Source organism: Suricata suricatta, chromosome 14, assembly GCF_006229205.1.
Source record: "Suricata suricatta isolate VVHF042 chromosome 14, meerkat_22Aug2017_6uvM2_HiC, whole genome shotgun sequence".
Classification (NCBI taxonomy): domain Eukaryota; kingdom Metazoa; phylum Chordata; class Mammalia; order Carnivora; family Herpestidae; genus Suricata; species Suricata suricatta.
The window spans coordinates 41,581,836-41,604,934 of NC_043713.1; the positions used below are offsets into that span (position 1 = coordinate 41,581,836).

A 23,099-nucleotide genomic window follows, 5' to 3' on the forward strand; every position below is an offset into this window, starting at 1 on the left:
GAATTTTTCCAACTGTGTATAACAATTTTATGCTTTATCATGAGCTTTATTATTATTTTGTTGAGCATTCATGTTGAAACAACTGTATTTGTTAGAAATCTTTGTGACCTACACTGAAGTTTTATTCCTTCAAAGGATATTTTCATTTATTTCTGCTTAGTACCTGGATCAGTCATAACATATGATCATTTCATGAAATGCTTTAAACTTTATTCTTTTTTTTAAATTGTTTAATGTTTTATTTATTTTTGATACAGAGAGAGACAGAGCATGAGAGGGGGAGGGGCAGAGAGAGAAGGAGACACAGAACCAAAGCAGGCTCCAGGCTCTGAGCTAGCTGTCAGCACAGAACCTGACGCGGGGCTCGAACCCACGAACGTGAGATCTGACCTGAGCTGAAGTCAGAGGTTTAACTGACTGAGCCACCCAGGCGCCCCTAAACTTTATTCTTTCCCCTGGGTCGTCAGACCACAAAGGTAGGGTAAGCTTCGACCACAAAACCACGTGAATACCAGCTTGTAGTTAAGAATTCTGAAATCCAAGGCTAAAATAGACAGGCTTTCAAACGGTCTATCTTTGCAATTGATTGCTTTTCTGTTTTATTTATTTTTCCAGGTTCACTCTTTATTGAAATTGTTACACTTGAATCCAGGTTTATGTGTGATATCTGATTTGATCTTTCACTTTGTGTGGGCTCTGGACACACATAGGTTATTAAAATCAAAGCTCTATATTAAGAAATGTACAACTTTTCCCAGGGAAACCATGGACTTTATTTCACTTATTACTGTGGATTTATGCTTTCTATTTGCTCTCTGTCTCTAAGGATTACTCTAACTTTATTACCAACTCAGACATGTGCTTTATTCTTTTAAAAATTATTCAACTTTTTCTGACATTTTTGGAATAGGATGATTTTGGAGTACCCATTCTGCCATGTTGCTGGAGATGATAAACTGTCATCTTGTTGCTATCTAGGGATAGAGGATAAAGTCCAGGCCTAACACTGTATCATTGTCCAAATTACTTAATGATGAAACAGATCCACCAACTTTCATTGTCAGTATATCTGTGGTGATCTTAGTGCTTTCATCCAATATTTCCAGCTTTTTAACTTTCATGAACAAAGTTAAGATTTCTTGCCATCGGTTTGACGTTAGATTTAACTATGTAGCTTGGTTTGGCTTTTGAAATGTGAGTGAAAGTAAAATGTGTCTCTTCTGCCCCCAAAATTCCAGAGACAGTGAATGACTGAATGCACACCACACCTCCTGCTGCACAGGTTAAGCATGGACCACGATTCCAGCCTGTTCATTCACGTCCCTCTGAGGGATTCTGATGACCAGGGAGAGTCTGTCCCCACTGGTGTATAAGAAACTAGGATTTGTTATCCTGAGCAACTGAGATTTGAGGGAGCTTTTGTTACCATAGCATACCGTAGCCCATACTATTTGCTAAGCTGTCAAATACTATTATTTTTAAGCTCCATCCAATGCCCAGGACTTCATTATGTCTTTCCTGATATCGTAAAAAAAAAAAAAAAAAATCATTCCTTACTCTGGTATACTGATAAGAATAATAATAAAAATGACTAATTGACTTTACTGTTAGTGAGCTGTATTTAGTCTTTTATTCACATTAGCTCACATAATATTACTCTAGAATTATGAAGAAGATATATCATTATTTCTATTTTGTAAGTGATGAAAATAAATCTTGAAGAGATTAAGGAGCATACATATTGCTCATATGACTTTGTCATATTTGCCTGAAATTACAATTAGTGGTTTATTCATGTATCTTTCCAGTAAAAATGAGAACACCTATTTAATTTCATATCTACCAGTCCCAGACAGTGAGATGAACATAGCAGGTACTCAATTCTTAAAATATATCTTTTTCCAATTTAAAAAATACACTGAAAAAATGAAAGAATATAAATGATAAGACAACAAATACTGTTAAATTTTGCCACTCTAAGAAAGTTTTAATAGGGATTTTCTGTTAATTTCTTTCTAGTTTTTCTATGCATGTGTAATTTGCAGACTATTGACACAGTATTTTTTGTGTAAATTTTAAGATTGGATTTTATACTTAAATTCAAATATTAAGCACCCCATGCTCTTTTTTTTTACTCTTAAAACACTGAGAATATTTCACATGTATATTTTTATTTTCCACCATTTCCATTTGTCTTACTATCATGACTACTATGTCCTGTTGTAACATTCCATACATACTTAAAAACAAACAAAGGGTGGAGTTCCATCTTTTAAAACACTACACAGGCATTTTGGACAACACATTATTGGCAAGGGAACCTGAACAACGTTTATCAGACATGGTAGGGAAAATTCTCACTCTGTGTTATAAAAAGGATAGCCAAATATCAACTATTATAGAAATGAAAAAATGGAAAATTTTAACAAACTCTTTAAAGTATTTTCTTAAATTTTTTTAAATTTTATTTTTGATTGAGAGACAAATGTGAGCAGGGGAGAGACAATGAGAGAGGGAGACACAGAATCCAAAGCAGACTCCAGGCTCTGAGTTGTTAGCACAAAGCTCAGAGCAGGGCTTGAACTCACTAAATGTAAGGTCATGACCTGAGCGAAAGTCAGATGCTTAATAGACTATTTTCTTAAACAGACTTTCTCTACTGCCAGAGATCTTGAATAACCTCCAAGTCAGTCATTCAGACGAACTTGGCTTCCATTTTGGGAAGAGAACTACCTTTTTCTAGACTTACATTTTTACTTTAATGTCCTCTACAGAACTAGGTCCTTTGGGTGTTTTGAGAACTTTTTCCTGTTTTTTTAAAGGACTTGAGACCTTTTGATTTTGGTGCTAATGGATTTGAGTCTCTTTCATTCTGGTTTTCATTTTTGGCTGGAGTATTTAATATAGGTTTTGTTTTGTTTTTTACTAAACCTCTTTCTTCAGCTTCTTCATCATTATCACATTCATCATCATCATCATCATCATCATCATCATCATCTTCTTCTTCTTCTTCTTCATCTTCATCATCATTTTCGCCAGCAATAAATTTTGTCTTTTCCTGTGGAAATATGTTAACACTTCCAAGGTTAACATGCTTTCCAGATACTGAGGAGTTTCCCATCCTCTTCCTCTGCATCATCTGATGCTGTGTGTTCCCCAACCTCTACTAACTAATGTCCACCACTACACACAGGCCCTGAACAACATGTCAGTCATAAGACCACAGTGGTATTATTTCAAAGTCCCCAAGGGAAACCTTGACTGTACAGACATTTTCAATGTTTCCATTGCCTTTGCTTCATCAATATGCAATTCATCCTTTATACCAATCCCTAAACTATTCTTAAAGATAACTTGTGTTCATTTTCATCATTATCTACATTAAAATGCTAATCTTTGTCAGACTTTGGTTGAAGCTGAAAAGATAGATCTAGGACCTAAAAGTGCTCATGTCCATGTCCATCAAATTTTCTATGGGATGGTGACACACACATAGGAGGGAAAGAAGGTAGATGGAAATAGATTCCAGGAAAGAATCATCCCAGGGAAAACAAGTACTCTATGTTCTAAGCTGTCTTTTATGACTCAATAAAATGCAATCATATGGGTAAAACCATAATTATTTTTGTTGAAGTGATAATGTTTGAGGAGAGGGTAGAATGAGATGAGAAATAAAATCATCTGGCTATTTGAGGGAAAAGAGTTCCAGACAGATAGGACAGCAAATGCAAAGTAAAGTCCTGAGGCAGTTGCTTGGCATGCTTAAGGAGCACCAAGGAGTCAAGATGTCTGGAGAATCCAATGTATAAGGAGATCTGATAGGGATTAAATAAAGCAGCCGTGTGGACCCAGCTCTTCTAAACCATAGTGGTTCTTAAATTTTACCTTGAGTTTTTAAGGAAGTAATTAAATTATTTTGATCATAAAATGATATGATTAGATACATATTTTAATAGGATTTCTCTAGTTGCTCTATGGAGAGCAGAGCACCTTTTGAGGTAGAGGATTAAAAATGCAAGAAAAGCAGGTAGATGCTACTCCAGAATTCAGGCAAGAGGATATGATGGCTCAAGAAGAATGATAGTGGTTTAAGTGGTAAGATATAGATGGTTTGATTATTGAAGATATATTTTTAAGGTAGAGCCAATCTGGATGGATTGTATATCAAGTATAATAGAAAAGGTTAAGGCTTATCTGTAGCCCTTGTTTGACTTATTTGTAATATATGTATCTAATAATATATGTAATATGTGCTAAGATTTCCAAATTATCTATATTAAATAACACCTCAATTGATGTCTTGTGAATCATTGTCTGCATTTCTTGGACATGTCTTCTTTCTTTAGAATATTTTCATAGAGGAGGAATTACCTGTTATTGAGGGGTTTTTAAGATATCATTTTAAACTCATTGGCATACAATGGCTTTTGTGAAAGCATTTATTTTTTTATTTTAAATATTTTTAACATTTATTTATTTTTGAGAGACAGAGAGAGCAGGGAAGGGGCACAGAGAGAGGGAGACACAGAATCCAAAGCAGGCTTCAGGCTTTCAGTTGTCAGTACAGAGCCCGATGCACAACTTGAACTCATCAACCATGAGATCATAACCCGAGCCAAAGTCAGACATTTAACCGACTGAACCACCCAGGGGCCTCTGTGAAAGCATTTCTTTTTGTTATTTGTTACAATACTTTTTGTTTTTGTTATAGATTTACTTGTGTGTAGTTTCTCCTTGTTGGATTAATTAGATGCTAACTCATAAACTTTTCCATTTCATTGATACATTTGAATTTGTGCAGCCAATATTCATCTAGTATATCATCTGTTTCTACATGTATATATTATTTGTACTTTTTTTAATTTTTTAATGTTTTATTTATTTTTGATACAGAGAGAGACAGAGCATGAGAGGGGGAGGGGCAGAGAGAGAAGGAGACAGAGAACCAAAGCAGGCTCCAGGCTCTGAGCTAGCTGTCAGCACAGAGCCTGACGTGGGGCTTGAACCCACAAACGTGAGATCTGACCTGAGCTAAAGCCAGAGGCTTAACCGACTGAGCCACCCAGGTGCCCCATATTATTATTTGTTGTTTCTAAACTACTTTATAGTTTACCTGATTAGACTTGTAGAATGTCCCTCTGTCCTCGCCCTCACTAGAGCTTAAAAAAATTTAGCTATTCTCAAAATTATATTTATGATCTTCAAACTACTTTCCTAATTTTATTGCATTTTTCTCTAATGTTATTCATTTATTCATCCTCATATGTATATTTGTGTGCATGTAGATATGGATGTGAAACACTAGCATATCTCTGTACAGCTACATATTTGCTATTATTAAACTATTAAAACTTTAGGCAAATTTAAAATATGTTTATATGTAATTTTAAGGCCATCTCTCCTTTTCACATCATATGTAATTTTATTTTTATGTCCTCAGTCCATTTATGTAAAATAATGTTTAAACACTTCCAAATAGTTATGTTGTTTGATAATTTTTTAACAAGTTTTATTATGAATTCACAGGTGTGGTTATCCAGTTTCATGAGATGTTTCTTGCATCATATTATATTATGCAAACATCCTGTTAGCCATAGGAGATCTAAGTCCCATTAATATATATGAATTTTAAATCTCCATCAAACATCTACTATTGTTTCAGGTTCATAAGTTAATGATTAGAAGAGACACAGTAGGGACAAGAATCCAATTATTTTTAACTCAGATCTATCATCTCCAGGAAATTTTTTTTGTTATTCATGTAGTTATGAGAAGTATTTCTATACTTACTAGAAAAAATCTTTATGTTCTCTCTTCAATGCTCATTATTTTCTGGATCTCCATCTTGGATTCATTTTGACTTTAACATATGGAGAAAGGGTATAGAGGAATGGGAAATGATTCTTTCAAACAAATAGAAATCTCTTCCCACTTAAAGGAATGAAGAAAGGAAGGCAAGAAAAGGAAGGAAGGAAGGAAGAAAAAAGAAGAAAGAAAGGAAGGAGGAAAGAAAGAAAGAGAAATTGCCTTTACTACACAACTGCATAGGATCAAAGAGGAAAGAAAGCAAAGCCAACTAAAGAGATGAAATAAAACAGAAACAAGGTAAGATTGTGATATAAGAGTTCCGCATTTTCCAGTGATTACATCATCCAGGGCCATTGCCCAGTAGTTTATTCTTGATCTGAGTCCGAAATCCCATTCACAAGAGTGACATGTCCTCATTGGTGATCATGGAGGACGGAAACTGTTGAACTTCTATAAGTTTTAGTGTGATAGGAAAAATACTTCAAATTTAATTCTTTTCTCTTTCTTGCTAAGTGTCTACTTCTCAGAGTGACATTCCTCCATATTATTCTGAGAAGGCAGTATCTACTAACTTACAATACCACTGCAAAGACTGCCAAGTGGTTTTATCTGTGAACTCATTTTGGAAAGTACCCGCTTGTTGAGCATTTCCACTCAGGGAAGAACAGCTACTATATGAGATTTTCTGACTACAGTGTTACTCTTGGGATGAAGCCCAAGAGTAGTGGGTTTCTGTTTTTGTTCCTACCAATGCTGGGAGGAGTCTGTCACTTTGGCTTGCTACATGTGGAAGACCTCACTCCTTGAGGAAATCCTGCTGCTATGTTGGATTTCTGCTTTATGTGTCCACTGACTCCCTGGGTTATTACATGATCTTCTCCATTTACAGTGATAGGAATAACTAATTATGCCTGCAAGACTAGTGAAAGGGTTTCCAGAACAGATGGTATTTCAGTTAGCTATTTATAGGATGAATTGCAACCTGCTTTATGGTGAAGGGCAAAGAAAGGATATTTTAGGTTACAGAAAAACATAAATGGGATGGGTGGGCCCTTGTGAACCCAAATCCCATTTCTAAGCTGATTAAATAATACATTTATGACCTAAAACTGTTGGCACTTACAGCTTTATTGTAAATAGAAACTATAATTTATTGCCTATTTTATATTGGTTTTGCTGTAACATTTAAGGAAAGACCAGACTTTTTTTTTTTAAATAATTTATTTAGAAAGTATCATCGTGTAAACAAATTGTACCACTTGGATTTTATCTCAATACATGACTCATGTTGCAAAGCCGAAGCCACTCATAAGATTGTGCTTCTCTAGAAAATTGGGCTGTGAAAAGAACATCTGTGAACCAATCATAATTAATAAATATTTCCTTTAAGGCCAAAAAACCCCTGGATATTTTTCATATTCAAAACCAAGTATGCAATGGCGCTTCTGGGATTCTGAGTTTGTATGACTTTTGAAAGAAGAATTTATATTCTATGTCAAATAGTTTTTAGTGTGATGGTGCCAAGCAGGGTTTCATGACTAAACTTAGGATGATAATTATGGGGCCCTGATCATTGAATTAATAACCATGCCTTCTGCCAACTTCCATATGTGTCCCCTGAGAGTTCACTCAGACTGATCACAGTACTCACCTCAATGGAAATTGTGTGTTAGAAGTAGTGTTAGCTCTTTCTTAAAAGAGAGTTGAGTATCAAAGTGATTCAGCGATGAAGATAAACAGTAAACTCCCCGACTATTCCAGCTCAGTACCCTCTCACACTCCAGGACCTGATTCTTAGCCAGATGACTTGGATTTCTTTCAAACTTTATTCTCTGGAGTCCTATTTTGGAAGATTCTTTCAATGATCAAGTTGCGTCTGAAAATCTCACCAATTCTTTCTTGCATTTTATAGTACTCAGGAGTCAGTGCATTTGTTTGTTTGTTTGTTTCTGTAAAGGGCCAGATACTAAACATTTTAGGTTTTGTGGGCTACTATAGACTCTGTCACAACTAGTAAACTGTACCTTCATAGTATAAAAGCCACCATTGACAATAAGAAAAGAATGAACCTGACTGTGTCCCATTAAAACTTTATTTATAAAAACAACAAGTGAGCTAGATTTGGCCAAAAGCTATAATTTTTGATTCTTGGTTTAGGGCTTCCTTATCTTGAATCTCAAAGCCTGCTTCGACTCAGTTGAGTTTACTACACTTGATTTCTTGGACTTGATCCCTATATGTTGATTTTATCCTTAGGACAGTTACCTGGCTTCCACTCTATTATGATCACACACAAAAGAAATCCTTTTTGTTATATTTATGCCACAGCATCGTAGCTCATTTTGTTCCCTAAATTCCGTGCAGTTAATCCTAATTACCATGTGATGACTCTGGGAACAGTTAATATTGCAGGAGCTCAGGAAACAGATTATGAAGGCCAAGAGAATTAAAGGTGATGATAATTGACAGATCATAATATTCTCTAATACTTATACATGTGTGCCGTGTGTCAGACTCTAATTGTTTATTCATTTAATCCTCACAATAATCCAATGAGCTACTATCCTCTCTATTTAACAGAAGAGGGAACTGAAACAGATAAGTACCTGTCCAAGCCCAAACAGCTGGCAAGAGGTGCAGCCAGCATACAAACGTAGGCAATTCACCTCCAGAACTAACATTCTTCACCGCTACTCTCTCCTTAGGCTGCAGAATGAGAGAATTCTGAGGGAACGATCAGCATTCAGCAACCAGTCAGATGTGGTGAGAATGGCAGAAGAAACTGAGGATAAGTTGCAAATCATTTAGGAGCTCCTGGGTAGCTCGGTCAGTTAAGTGTCCCCCTCTTGATCTCGACTCAGGTCATGATCTGTTTGTGAGCGTCAGCCCCGTGTGGACACTGCATTGACTGGGATTCTCTCTCTCCCTGCCTTGTCCTCCACCTCTCTCTGTCTCAAAATAAATAAGTAAACTTTAAAAAAATTGCAAATCGTTTCATTGGAAGATTAGAGAACACAGGAGAATGTTTGTTCACGATCATAATTCTTCAACTATTTTGTAAACAGTTTTCTATCAGTTTCAAAATAGGTTCCTCATAGAAGAAAGTAATTACTTACGCTTTCTTAGAAGGTTTCTAGCTGGAAATACAGTCTTACAATCGTTTTAGTCAATTAGTGCTTCTTAAAACATATGTACATAAGAATCACTTAAGGATCTTATGGATAAACAGATTCTCATTCAATAAATCAGGGGTAGGACCTGAAGTTCTGCATTTTTAACAAACTTTCAGGCTGGATTCGCAGGGGACTCCTTGTGCAGTTACACAAAGGCACTTGATTTAATACTCCGCTGTCAGCATACTGACATTCTTCATCATTTATGAACAAAAGGCGTGCATTGCAGTTTTGCTCTAGGCCTCACAATCTATGTAATACGCCCTCCTCCCACCAATTGCTGCCTCTGCTGGCCGGTGGACCACAGTATGAGTTGAAAAGATCTAGTACAAAGGTTTGCAAACCATGCTTCTCTGGGCAAATTAACCAACAGCTTGTGTTTGCAGATAACGGTTTTTTGCAACATAGTCACACCTACTTGTTTATATATTGTGCATGGCTGTTTTTGAGCTGTAACATGAGTTGAGTACCTGTGGCCAACAGAGATGACATGGCCAACAAAACCTAAAATATTTGCTCCCTGGTCCTTCATAGAAAAAGGATTTTCCATCAATGCCCTAGTAGACAATAATAGAGCCCATGGGATCAGAGACAGCATGTTAAGCAAATAGTTCCCCAGTATTTAGTAAAGTATTGCCTTACAGTTTTTATATTTTTAAAATTTTAATTTACTTTTAAGAGAGACAGACAGACAGTGCAAGCAGGAGAGGAGCAGAGAAAGACAGAGACACAGAATCTGAAGCAGGTTCCAGGTTCTGAGCTGTCAGCACAGAGCCCAACTTGAGGCTCGAACTCGTAGACTGTGAGATCTTGACCTGAGCCGAAGTCAGTCAGCTGCTTAACCAACTGAGCCACCCAGATGCCCTGGGATTTTTTTTTAAACAAAGCATTTTTAAAGTACATTACTCAGTTTCTCTCATGGCATCCCTCTGAGGTAGATAGATGTTATACTCTTAATTGAATCCGCTGAAAACCGTGTTCCAGTTCATGTAATAATCATCTTTTAAAGATACTAGGATGTTTCCACTTTTTTACACCCCATTCACATACTCTTTTCCTCTCCGATCTTCTGCTTAGAAAAAAATTATTCCTAAGCAGAAGCTGTAGCGACTTCTGGTCTCTCCTACAATGACATCATTTTTATAAATAATTCAGAGGTTATCAAACTTCATTCCTAACATCCAAGAGACTCACAAAGATACCTCAGAGGCCACTGAAAATGAGCAAGGTGCAGAGGGTTAACAAGCACGTCTAGGATACATTACTGACCTTGTGTATTAGACCTTTGTGTTATATTTAGTCTGAACAAATATTTCCACTTAAAATTGTTTTTAAACACGGTTTTAACAATTATTATTTCTCTTTGTTTTGTAGCTTAAACTATTCTAAATTCCCTGGAAACATCTGCTCTTCTTCCCTTTCTCCTCATTCCTCAAACAATGTAACACAGCACTGTATTATAAATTGGTACACCATTATCTTTAACAAAGTTGATTGTCTGCGAATCATATTGCTCAGCATGACTACATTAAAGCATTATGCAAATTGGATCTATTATTTCCTCCTCTTTGTATATGAAGGGAGGATTGTTTAGGTAGGAGTAATGGTGAAAATTGATTAGACATTACATCCTATTATACCACAACAATAATTAAGACCATGGTTGAAATTTTCAGATATATGACAGAAAGACATATTTAAGAAATGATGTTGAAACTCTCAAATAAAAAGAAATATGAACATTATATAGTGTTAGTGCTTTTAGCCAGGAATAGCAGGAGACTAAATATGAGTGTGGGTAGGGCCATATCTGATTTTATTAAAGACAGTTGAATCACCTTTCGCCTCTTTCACACACAAAGAGGAAAATCAACTTTCCTAATTAGTATTTTAAGACTATGTTGAAAGTAGAGATGCAAGTGTATCTCTTTACTTCGCAGTTTAGGTTTATCAAAGATTATTTTAATAGTTCAATTAATTTTTAAACCAATCAATTGCTTACTAAACTGGCATCCAGCCCAGTACTGTCACCTAGTAAGTGATACTACTGTTTCCTAGGACTGGATCCTCTTTTATTTATTTTCATGAACTACAATCCATAGAAAATTTTCAGCAAAAAATCATTATTAATCACCCAGATTGAAGTGTTCCCTCCCAACTACCCAGTCTATTCCCAATAAACAGAAAACAGAAGTTTAGTTGTTTAAAACAGGTAAATTTTAGGGATGCCTCGGTGGCTCAGTTGGTTAAGCATCTGACTTCAGCTCAGGACATGATCTCACGACTTAGCTTGTGAGTTCAAGCCCTGTGTCGGGCTCTGTGCTAACAGCTGAGAGCCTGGAGCCTGCTTCAGATTCTGTGTCTCTCTCTGCTCCTCCCTCACTTACACTCTTTCTTTCTTTCAAAAAATAAAATAAATAAACATTTAAAAATTAATTTAAAAACATACATTTCAAAGACATTTATTGGTTGGGAAGTAGTACAGGGTCAAATGATTTCAAATAAATGAGAATTAAAGCTGAATCCAAAATATAAATTCTAATTTCTGCAATTCCTTTTACATATAGGTGTATGTGAGTGGGGAGCCCCTCTTTCTATTTGTCTTTTTTTGGGGGGGAACTTTTGGATTTCTAAAAGATAATATAAAAGAATACCTTTAAAAAAAGAATACCTAGATTTCTTTTTAAATAAGATGTATCCAAAAGCAATAATTTTAAAGAAAAAGATCAATAAATTCATTACATTAAAATTGTTTCTATTGATTAAATGAGAGTACAAAAGCAATTCGCAAACTGGATTATAAGGCTTACTTTGTTGGCAATGATGTAGGGCAATTAGAACTCTCACGCCTTGCTTAGTCTAAGTTGGATAACTATTCTAGAAAATTCTTTAGAATTAGCTATCAAAATTATAGATATATACTGATAATAACATCGCTAGTTATCAATGCAACTCTCCAGAGACTTACACAAAAATGTTTATGGCAGCTTTATCTGTAATTGCCAATATTAGAAACAATCAAAATGCTCATTAACCATAGATTAGATCAATAAATTATGCTGTATTTACATAATAAAATTCTATGAGGAAATGAAAATGAATTGCTGCTATATGGAATAATGTGGATGAACAATGCTTAGCAAAAACATCAGACATAGGTGAGCTCTTAGTTAGTCCATTTACAAAAAGAACAAAGATGCAAATTATACCATGGGGTCAAAGTCAAGATAATGGCCACCTTAAGAAAGGAAGTGACTAGTATTTGTGAGGGGCTTGACTATGACTTTTGAGATGGAGTAATGTTCTCTATCTGGACCTAGTGATGGTCAGTTGGATTTTCATTTTTTAATACATAACCCAGCTCCATATTTATGGTTTATGCCTTTGTTTTTGTATATTGTATGTTATATTTATTTTGAAAAAAGGGCAACATTAGAATGACAAAACATAATCTATACAGTAAAAAAATACTTTTCCCATTAATTCATTTCAGAATAATGCAAATTTGTGATAGATGTGATTTTGTCAGAGCTCAGCAGAGATGATTAATTTACTTCAGACTCTAGAAATATATGAACATCCAACACTCATCTGACTAAGCTAATAATGCTTCAAATAGCTTGCAACCAATTACTAATATAAGATATTTAAAGCATTGGTTGAATGGGCTGTTAGTATCTATAGAATATTCATACTGATGATGTTATCAATTAAGTCATTTAAACTTAAAAGCAGTATGATATTGCTTGAATTTACATTTGATATGTATATATGGAAATAGTTAAAAGATAAGTTCAATGTTGTTTCTGTTAGAGGATAAGGAAAGATCTTCCTTTTACAGAATTGTAAATGTACCTAGATAGATGCATTAAAAACTTTAAAAGATAAGCAAAAGTGAAGATTACTTCTGCCCCCTAAAAGTGTCTAAATACAAAAAAACTAGGCAAAGCCATAAGTATGATACAGAGTTGACATCAAATGGTGGCTCCTAGAATGTGTTTGTCTCAACATGAAACAACAAGGTATTTCTACTTCCTTTGAAAAGGAAGATGAGAGGAATATGATTAATAAATTCCAAGTAATGTATTTGGCAGAGTTACTAACAGGTTGTGGATTCAAGAAATCCAAACTATTAATTGAAATTAAAAAAAAGATAATGAATGAAAAGTAGAGTCAAACCAAATTGAAAAAAATGCATATATTTAACATATGGCCTAAGTAAATAATTGTTTGTTACTTTGAAGATAGAGCTAGTTATATTTTCAGTAGGACGTTCAAGTCAAAAGGTCTTATAGGAAGTGATAAAAGGGAATCTAAGCAATTTCTACCAAAAAAAAAAAAAACCTCCATAAGGAATAATGTCACAAGGGATGGATAGTAAAGACATGGAGAACAAAGTAAGAAATACCAGGCACAGCTCAGAGATCTTGCTATCAAACTGGAGATATAATGGAATATAACTTACACTATCATTTGCAGAAAAGAAAATTCTGGCCTATCGCCTGATCATCCTGTGGGCCTATTATTTTTATAGTCTTTTATTTCCCCTGAGAGAAAAATAAGTACAAACCAGGAGGTGAATTTTCACCATAACTATCAATTTATGGTTAACATGTACAGTCAAACTTAGAGTTCCTAAGTGTCGTCTGAGAGACAATAAAATGAAGTTTCTCAACAAGCGAAAGGTTATTTTTCCTATGACCCATTGAGGTACTCAAATAAGGATTGCTTATTTCAAATTATAAAATAAAATTAACATGATTTGAATGTTTGCCTCTAATTCCTACAGTTTCTATCACGTAAGTCCCAAAATAAGCATAACAGGACAGCGTAGGGAAATGGAAATAACTCTCTGAGTGTGTAATATGTGTGAAGAACATATGCTCATTTTTAGGTATATGATCTATTTCCTGTACATGCTTAGTATCTTACCTATATCTTGCATGCACGCACTCCGAGAGCCACAAAGATGAAGAAAATTGCTAGAGGTCAGTTAAGTGCAGGAGCAAAGTTGAAAGCACACCTATTTGAAACATTTCTTTTACCTCACAGTACTCTGTTCTACCTCACTAGAACCCAAAGTGTGAACAAACCTTCTAGGCTTTCTGTGGCTGACTTAATGGGGGAGAGGGGTCAAGAAACCTGTCATTTATGAGACACAAAATAGGCTCTCCCTGTATCAGACACTTTTATAAATTCCTACTGCTTGCAAATGTATTTAGAGTTGAAGGCCTCAGACACAGTGCAAATGTTTTCAGATGAAATAGTCATCACAGTCATTCCTCGGGCACTGAGTCTGTTAGGAATCCAGGTCACCTAAGGGAATGGCTGAGAAAAAGACTTAGTGGCCTATTCCATTTATTTCCATTATTTCGTGGAAACAGGTGTTCAGTGAGTACAGTTACAGTTTTCTAAAGTGTAAATGTTGTCAGGGACATGTGCTTTTTCTGTTTTGAGAGAGAGAGAGAGGGAGAGAGCTCAAGCAAGGGAGGGGCAGAGAGAGAGAGAGAGAGAGAGAGAGAGAGTGAGAGAGAATCTTAGGCAGCCTCCATGCCCAGCACAGAATCCGACACAGGGCGTGATCTCACGACTGTGAGATCATGCCCTGAGCTGAAATCAAGAGTTGGCCACTTAACTAACTGAGCCACCCAGGTGCCCCAAGGGCATGCACTTCTAAATAATGGCTCTGAAAATAAAAATCTGATAAAATATTTTTGAGAAACACTATGATTTGTTATTTCAAACCATAGCCCAAACTACTATTACTGAAGGAGAGATTTTTATTTGTTATTATGCATTTAATTTAATTAACAAATATATGTTAAGATCCTCCTCTATATTAGGCATTTTGGCATGTTCTGAGACCATGTAAATAAAAATAGTTTGTCTCTGGAATCTGTACTTAAGAAAATTAACTCTGTTGAGGAGACAGACCATTGTCTGCATTTCAGTTCTACTAGTCTTGCTTCAATTCCTTAAGCATGGCATCTTCCTAAAGCCATACTTCATGATGATGGCAGGTGATAGTCACCCCACTCCCAATCCCCCTCACCCAAGCAATACCTACGGATCCTTGAAATTCTACCTAAAATATCACTTCCTAAGTCTGCTCTAGGTCATAGATAGGAATAAACATTTGTTGATTTGTTGTGTGATTGAAAATATAAATGAAAGCAGCTTAAGGAGAATTCAAAGCTTTGGATAGAGAAGATTTTAGAATGGGAAATCTCGTTGCATCCACTAGGACCCGCATATGTCCATGTGTGGATGTGTAAACTCTTTGGTTTGCCAGAAGTTTATCTAAGCAACCGGAAATAGTATCAGTGATTTCTAGCTGTATATACCACAGTCAACTTTGCATCTTTTATCAAAGTAAGAGCATTTAATCCTCACCGTCAGAAATAGTGATTTTAAATCTCACTTCTTATGTCGGCTCCCCATGAAGCTTTTCTTGACCCCTCCATCCTCTGTCATTGAAGATAAAATCCATGAATACAGAAATCTTCCGCTGAGTTCTGTATCCAGGTACTTACAACAATACCCAGAAGGCTTCTTCAATAGTTGGTTGAGAAAATGACTACTCCTTTTAATTCCCCACAGTACTTAGATCAGTTCATAATAGTCTGAAACTTATTTACAAATGTGTCTTTCCTATAAGTGTGGGTTTCTTGAGGACACAGAGAGCATGCTCCAATCTCTTTCATAGAGTAATTAATCAGAAAAATATGTATGTGCATGATCCATATTTGTTAAGAACACAGGCCTCCTTGCTTATTAGGGAAGCAGAACATGCAGAGCATGGATTTAAGGAACTAGATATTGGAGTCTCAGAGCAGTAAAAACATAATTACAGCAGTGCATGGAAAAAATGATGTGTGCATGAAATATATTAGCAACAAAAAGGGGAAAAGAAATGGTTTGTGATTCTTTTAATATTTGGTTGAATATAGATAAATCAAGGAGAATGCATTAATAAATATTTAAGACAATTTACAATTTTATAATATAAGCAACATGGGTGCTATTAGCCAAAAAAGGAAATGCAAGAGGAAAATCTAGTTTGCAACAGCAACAAATGACAATAATTGAATTTGAAGCAGTGATGGGATATCCAGGTAATTATAAACATAGACAATTGGGAAAATGGAGTCTAAATGCATTTCTCAGAAAAGTAGACTGAGTTTGATTAGTTTCAGGAAATAATAGTTGATACCAAAGAGCAAAGCATAAAGAAGTCTAAGGATAAATTACCAGAAAATATTTGAATGAAGGGAGTGTGGTGGCAGAATAATGCAATATACAAATTTAGATACTGAGAAGTGTACAATCAATGCAAAAAAAAATGAAACAGTAAAAACCACTGAGAGAAATTAGTTTCAAGGAAGGAAGAGTTGTCAGCAAAACCAAAGAAACCAGTTGACTATATTTGACAAGGAGATATTTTGATGACTAGGTCTTAGAAGAGAGAAAATTTTTAATTCAGTTGAGTCATATTTGCATTATTTCAAGGGCTATGTTAGCATCTGTAACACAAAAGGAAATAAAATACCATTATTGTTCTAGAGGCATTAAGTGTGAGCACAGCTGAACTATGGAGAAAAGCGTGTGGGAAAAGATGCAGGGAAAGCAATTTGGAGTAATCATTTGATGCTTTCTCCTCTGAAAGATTTATAATATCCTAAGAGATATTACAAATTTAAGGATGGCTATTTCTGATTTAATTTATAAAATAAAACCTGTTTCAAATAAACTTTACAATCTTCTTAAGAATTAGTATTAAGACAAAATTTACACACATCTTCTTGATATTCTTGAGAATTTGTAATTCACATAAGTATAAGGAAACTATGATATGCATAATATTTTTCTATTTTATTGCATATTTTTAAATTATATAATACAATGTTATCAACTATTGTCATTGTGTTTTACTATAGATTCTCAGAACTCACCCTTCCTGTAACACCCTTCCTGTAACTCCTTTAACCTTTCCCTATTTCTCTCACTCTGTAGACCCTAGAAATTGCTTTTCTATTTTCTATTTCTGAATTTGGCTTTTTGTGTTTTAGACTCCTCATATAAATGAAAGTATGCAGTATTGGTCTTTCTTTGTCTGGCTTATTTCACTTAGTATAATGCCCTCAAAATTCATCTATGTTATCACAATTGGCAGAATTTCCTTTCTCATTGCTGAATAATGTTCTTTTGTATATCTATACCACATCTTCTATATTATTCATCCATTGACAAGTACTAAGGTTGTTTCTATATCTTGACTATTGTGAATAATGCTTCAATAACACAAGAGTGCATATATCTCTTTAATGTCCTGTTTTCATTTCCTGTGGATATATACCCAAAAGTTGGATTGCTGGATCATATGACAGTTCTACCTTTAATTTTTTAAAGAACCTCTATACTTTCTTTGTCACTGTACCAATTTATATTCCCACCAACAGTGCATCAAATTCTCTTTCTTCACATCCTTGTCAACACTTGCTCTCCCTTTCCTTTCTTCCCTCTTCCTCCCTTCTTTCCATCCCTCTTGCCTACCTTCCCCTTCCTTTCTTTCCTTCTGCCTTCCTTCCCCTTCCCTTTCTTTCTTTCTTTCACTCCCCTTTTCTTTCTTTCTTTCTTTCTTGCTTGCTTGCTTGCTTACTTTCTTGCTTTCTCCTTCCTTCCTGCCTTTCTCTCTCCTCTCTTTCTCTCTCTCTCTCCTTGTGATGGCAGTCATTTTAACTGATGTGAGATGATATTTCATTGTGGCTTAAATTTGTTTTTCCCTGTTGATTTCCCTGTTTTTCCTGTTGGTTGGGGGAGTTTGATGGCCATTACAAAGTTAGTCAGGTTTTTTAACTCTTTTTGTTTGTTTGTTTTTTTAACTGAGGTATAACTAACAAAACATTATATTAGAGTCAAGTGTACAGTGTAATGATTTGACATTTGTATATATTGCAAAGTGATTGCTATAACAACTTCAGTTAATATCCATTGCCATACATAGTTACAAATGTTTTACCATTTTTGTTATAAAAACTTTTAGGATCCATTCTTCTAGTACCTTCAATACACAATTGAAATATGTGTATTTCACGTACAATATTGCATTACTAACTATAGTTGCCATGCGGTACATTACATCTCCATGACGTTAATTTTATAACTGGAAGTTTGTAACAATAAAAACATTTATTGCTTTAAAGAAGCCAAACACAAGAGAGTGCATGCTGATTTATTTCATCTATAAAAAGTTTAATATATGTACATATGATATATATGTACTATGTACATAATATATGTACATAGTATATATATGTATATATTATATACACACATATATAAAAATAATTTATAGTAAACACTAATCAGGATATTAATTACTCTTAAGGAAGTAAAAACTGGAAGAAGACACGTGGGGGGCTTCTGGACTACTGGTAATATTCTGTATCTTGATGTGGGTGCTGTTTACAGTTTGTGAAAATTCATCAAGCTGTACATTTATTATATGTGCATCTTTATGTAATATTTTAATAAAAAGTTTACAGTAACATGAGATATTTGGAGAACTGTGAAAAAAAAGCATATTTGTAAGTCCCTTTGGAAAGATCCTATTTCTAAATTATATTATACATCTTTGGCTACATTGTGACTAAATCTTCACCCTCACTATGGGATTGATTGAGTAATCTCAGCAACTGTTGACACGCAGTTAGGCAATTCACAGGTTTAATTTCAGGAAATTTTCCATATTGGTTTATGTGCATAACCACAGTCACTGTCTATTAATAGGGGTGCTTATGAAAGAAGATAAATTTGGGTGTTTTGATTACCAAATTTTGAATTAAGATGAGACTCATTGGATATTTATTCATGGATTACCCAGAAGCATATGAAAACAAAGTGTTTCTTTTTAAGTTTTTTTTTTTTTTACTTTCTCAGGATAATATAGACTTGATTTTATTTATTCTTCTATTTTCTTCAGCAAAGTATTGTTCTAATAGATCATCAAGTCTAAATTTACTGAGTTAAATTCTGTATGAATTTTCTTCAGTTAGATGACTAGAAAAAATGTTTTGTTTAGAAAAAAAGCCATAAAACTATGTCTTTTGTAATTTTTTTAAAAAATCATGTTTTTAAAAATGTGACAGCAAACTATAAACTGAAAAAACAGCAGGCTTGTATGGTGGGAGGTGCCATATGGAAAGAATGAGTCAGTCAATCTGTCAACAGACATTTGTTGAGCATCTACTTTGAGTCAAACCACATTCTAGCAGTGAGAATACAGTGAGAAACAAAACAAATGTGAGGCCTGCCCTCACGGGGCTCCCAGTAGAAGAAATATCACCAGTTAATCAAAAATATTGGTTGTAATGAAGAATCATTCTAAACAGACACAATCTAAGTATTTTTTTATGGTTTGTGCCTATAAAGGTAAAATATATTTTAAAAATTGTGAACATAGGTCTATGTATGTATTCATTAAGCACAATCCTAAGATTATTTATGATATCCAATTCATTTTCTTTAAGTAGACCAGAAACCCCACAACACTCTCAGAGTGCCTGCATGAAAGAAAAATCCTTCTAACTTTTGATGGTTTGTAATTCTAGCACATGTAATTCAAAAAGAAAAATTTTGGTGTCTTTCCTTTATTAATCATTTAAACTACCAAAACATTTAAACTAATTTTCTTAAAAACAACTTTATTCATTTTACACTGGTATTTCATGGCCTTATAAACAAATAAATTAAATTATTATAATAAAAGATATAACTGACAGTTCTGGAAAACAATAATAGAGTTCTGGAAAAGAACAGTAGACAATACAATTAAGTTTTCATAAACAAACAATTCAACTGGCAGACTCAGACGTTTATGGACGTTTAAGAACATTGCTGGTGATGGGGGTGGCTCAGTTTGTTAGGTGTTTGACTCTTGATTTGGGCTCACGTCATGACCTTGTGGTTTGTTGTGATTTTGAGCCCAGCCTCACACTTTGTGCTGACAGTGCAGAGCTTGCTTGGGATTCCTTCTCTTCCTATCCCTCTCACACTCTCTCACTCTCTCAAAATAAATAAATAAACTTAAAAAAAAGGAACATTGCTAGTGAGTGTTGGGCATTCAGTTACCATATGTTACAAAAAAAATAGAGTGATCCATCAAGTAAGTTGTTTAAATAGATGTTAGGTTAGAAGGACTACCAAAGCTGTTTAATAAAGGAGCCTACAGGCTCCTGTAGCCTTGAACTTTAGAAGTGCAGCTAGTCCAAACTCAAATGTGCTATGAATGCAAAAAACATACTAGATATTTGAGGTACATTTTTGAACATAAAAATGTAAAATGCCTCATTAACTTTTTACTGATTACATGTTTAAACAATAATATTTTGAATCAGTGTTATAATGTGTCTTTATGCATATATGTGTGTGTGTGTATATATATATATATATGTATATTTAATTTATAAATAAGAAATCACTGAAGAACAAAATGTGTTTAGAAGCATGCTCAACACCACACACAGTGAGGAGAGGAGAGCCAAGCGGACAATGAGCTGCTGATGATAAAGGCTGTCCTCTGAAACATTGCCAGTTGTGCCTCCTGTCAATACACTTTTGACACTAACACAACAATTTCTTCTATGTTCATAAAAATGACAATTCTAAACAGGTTAAACTGGATCAGTTGAAAAGACTTCAATAAAGGACAGACTTTGAGGAAATGAATAAGGAAAAATGTAATACACTTAGAATAACAACATCCGGGACCTGAACCTCTCCCCGCCTTCAGCAGTGTCACAAGGGCAGAGAAGTCATCCAGAGGACAGAAGTTAACTCAGGGTAACTTAGAGAAAAGGGTTTCAGGACAATAGATAACCAGACTTCACTCTCCTCCTGTCTTCTCATCTTCCACTAGTGTTTCCCATTGGTGAAGACCAACAGAAAGCCATAGGACAAGAGCACCATTAGCCAAGCCATATGGATCAGATTGAGAGACTATAGAAGGCAGTGCAAAGACAGTGAAGGGTAGATCCAAACAGAAAAATGAAATATCTAGCACTCAAATGGATTATGAGCTTATTTCTAACCATAATCTTCTTTGTTAGATAGATATACTTTCAATAAAATAAAAGATAATCAAAATGTTATTGCATCTTAATTTGGTGTACATTCAAGTGGAACTTTCCTTTAAGGGGGAGGTGCTATATATAGTGTGACAATAGCTTAAAGCAGTAGGCTGAAAAATATTATATACATCTTGGTCTCAGGCACACAGCTCAATAAAATCTTTTTTGTATACGTTAAAGGTTAATTTTATAAAGCAACAAAAATATTGCCTGAACTATTAACAGGATTGTTGTGAGAGTCAATTTTTCACTATTTGAAAAGTAGAGAATGAATAGTGAAATGAAAGAGTCAACATTTCACTACTTGAAAATTAAGCAGTATTATAAGACAGATGCCATTTGGGATAGGGACTCTTAAGATTAGGAAGGATATAGTCTAATACTTTATATAAACTGTGAAAAGTCCAAAGCTTTCCCCAGGGTTGCTGAATACACACAAGGGTTATGTTTTCATATGCACATTCCCTCTTACCCCAAACTCTAGACCCAGATTATGAATTGTCTCATTGATCAACATTCATTTTTTCTGTATTACACTGTAAAACAAAATATCTTTCTCAATTTTCATTAAAAAATAAAATCCCATTTAGAAAGAGATTTGTGAGTAAAATAAGTTTGGCTTTCAATGTGAGGGATAAATTTAGCTCACCAATTCAAATATAGTGCATTGTTATTAAAAATGCAACTTTGGACATGACACTAACAGCTATCTATTAATGATTCATCTATAAAAATGAGTTGGCTAGATCTTTATAATTTTTTGAGAGTATTACCTAAAAATAACAACATAATAATATAAACCTAACAATAATAAGACAATAATATATGATTAGTTTGGGCAAACATTTTTCTTTTCTGGGGGTTATGTTAGTGTTATGTAGACACAGCAATAAATTTTCTTACTAATTAAATTGTGATTATTAAAGAGGTAGTTTGAGAATTTTCTAAAAACTCTAATATGACCTTCAAACTATTCTCCATATTAAAACCAGATGTGGGGAGTGTGGCTCAGTGGGTTAAGCCTACGACTTTGGCTCAGGTCATGATCTCACCCTCCTGGGTTCAAGCCCCATGTCGGGCTCTGTGCTGACAGCTCAGAGTCTGGAGCCTGCTTCCGATTCTGTCTCCCTTTCTCTCTGCCCTTCCCCCACTCACGCTCTGTCTCTCTCTGTATCAAAAAATAAATAAATAAAACATTAAAAAAAACAGACTTTTTTCCCTAAATCTCAAATAGAAATATATTAGTAGTTTCCAACTACAAAGTGCTTTCTTTCATGTCCAAAGTCAATTTCAAACTTTCTAACATGATACATCTTTCTTCCCTTTCTAATTTTCTCTCTCTCTCTCCTTCATACCACCCATACCTTCTACCAACATCCTCTCTCTTGACATATGAAACCCATTTGAGATCCATGTTTCCTCCCAAGACATACATGTAATTAACTTCCCTCATAATCAATATCAAGCCTGGATTTGAATTATTATTCTATTACATACTTTCTTTTCTTTTTCATTTCTGCATGCATGTTAGAGAGAACCCCAAGCAGACTTCATTCTTAGCATGGAATCTGACACAGGGTTCATCCCACAAAATGGAGAGTCAGATACTCAACCATCTGAACCAACCCAGGTGCCCCAGTGCATGCTTTTCTATAGTTACTATAAAATAACTCTAACAAATCTACCATCATTCACTATTATTGCCTGACTACACACCTTTCTCCTCACTAGACTTTATGACATTTCAGGACAGAAATTGTTTCTTAGTCACCTTTATATCTCTAATACCTGACAAGTAACTGATATATATTGGCATGAGAAAAAGTAGACATTGACAGATAAAGTAAAATCATTTTTAGTAAATATAAAAATTGGCTAAATTAAAAAATTTAACCAAAAAAAAGAAATTCCAAGACAAAAACAGAAGGGAAATTTATATTGAAGCCAAGTTTAAAAACTATTTCTTAGGCATAGTGATAACAAAAAAGTT

At 34.6% G+C, this 23,099-nt stretch overlaps 1 pseudogene; it reads right to left on the reverse strand.

Annotated features, from left to right (window-relative positions):
* Positions 1 to 2,695: 2,695 nt before the first annotated feature.
* The window catches only part of LOC115277417, a 61,110-nt pseudogene continuing 40,706 nt past the window's right edge, over positions 2,696 to 23,099 (reverse strand).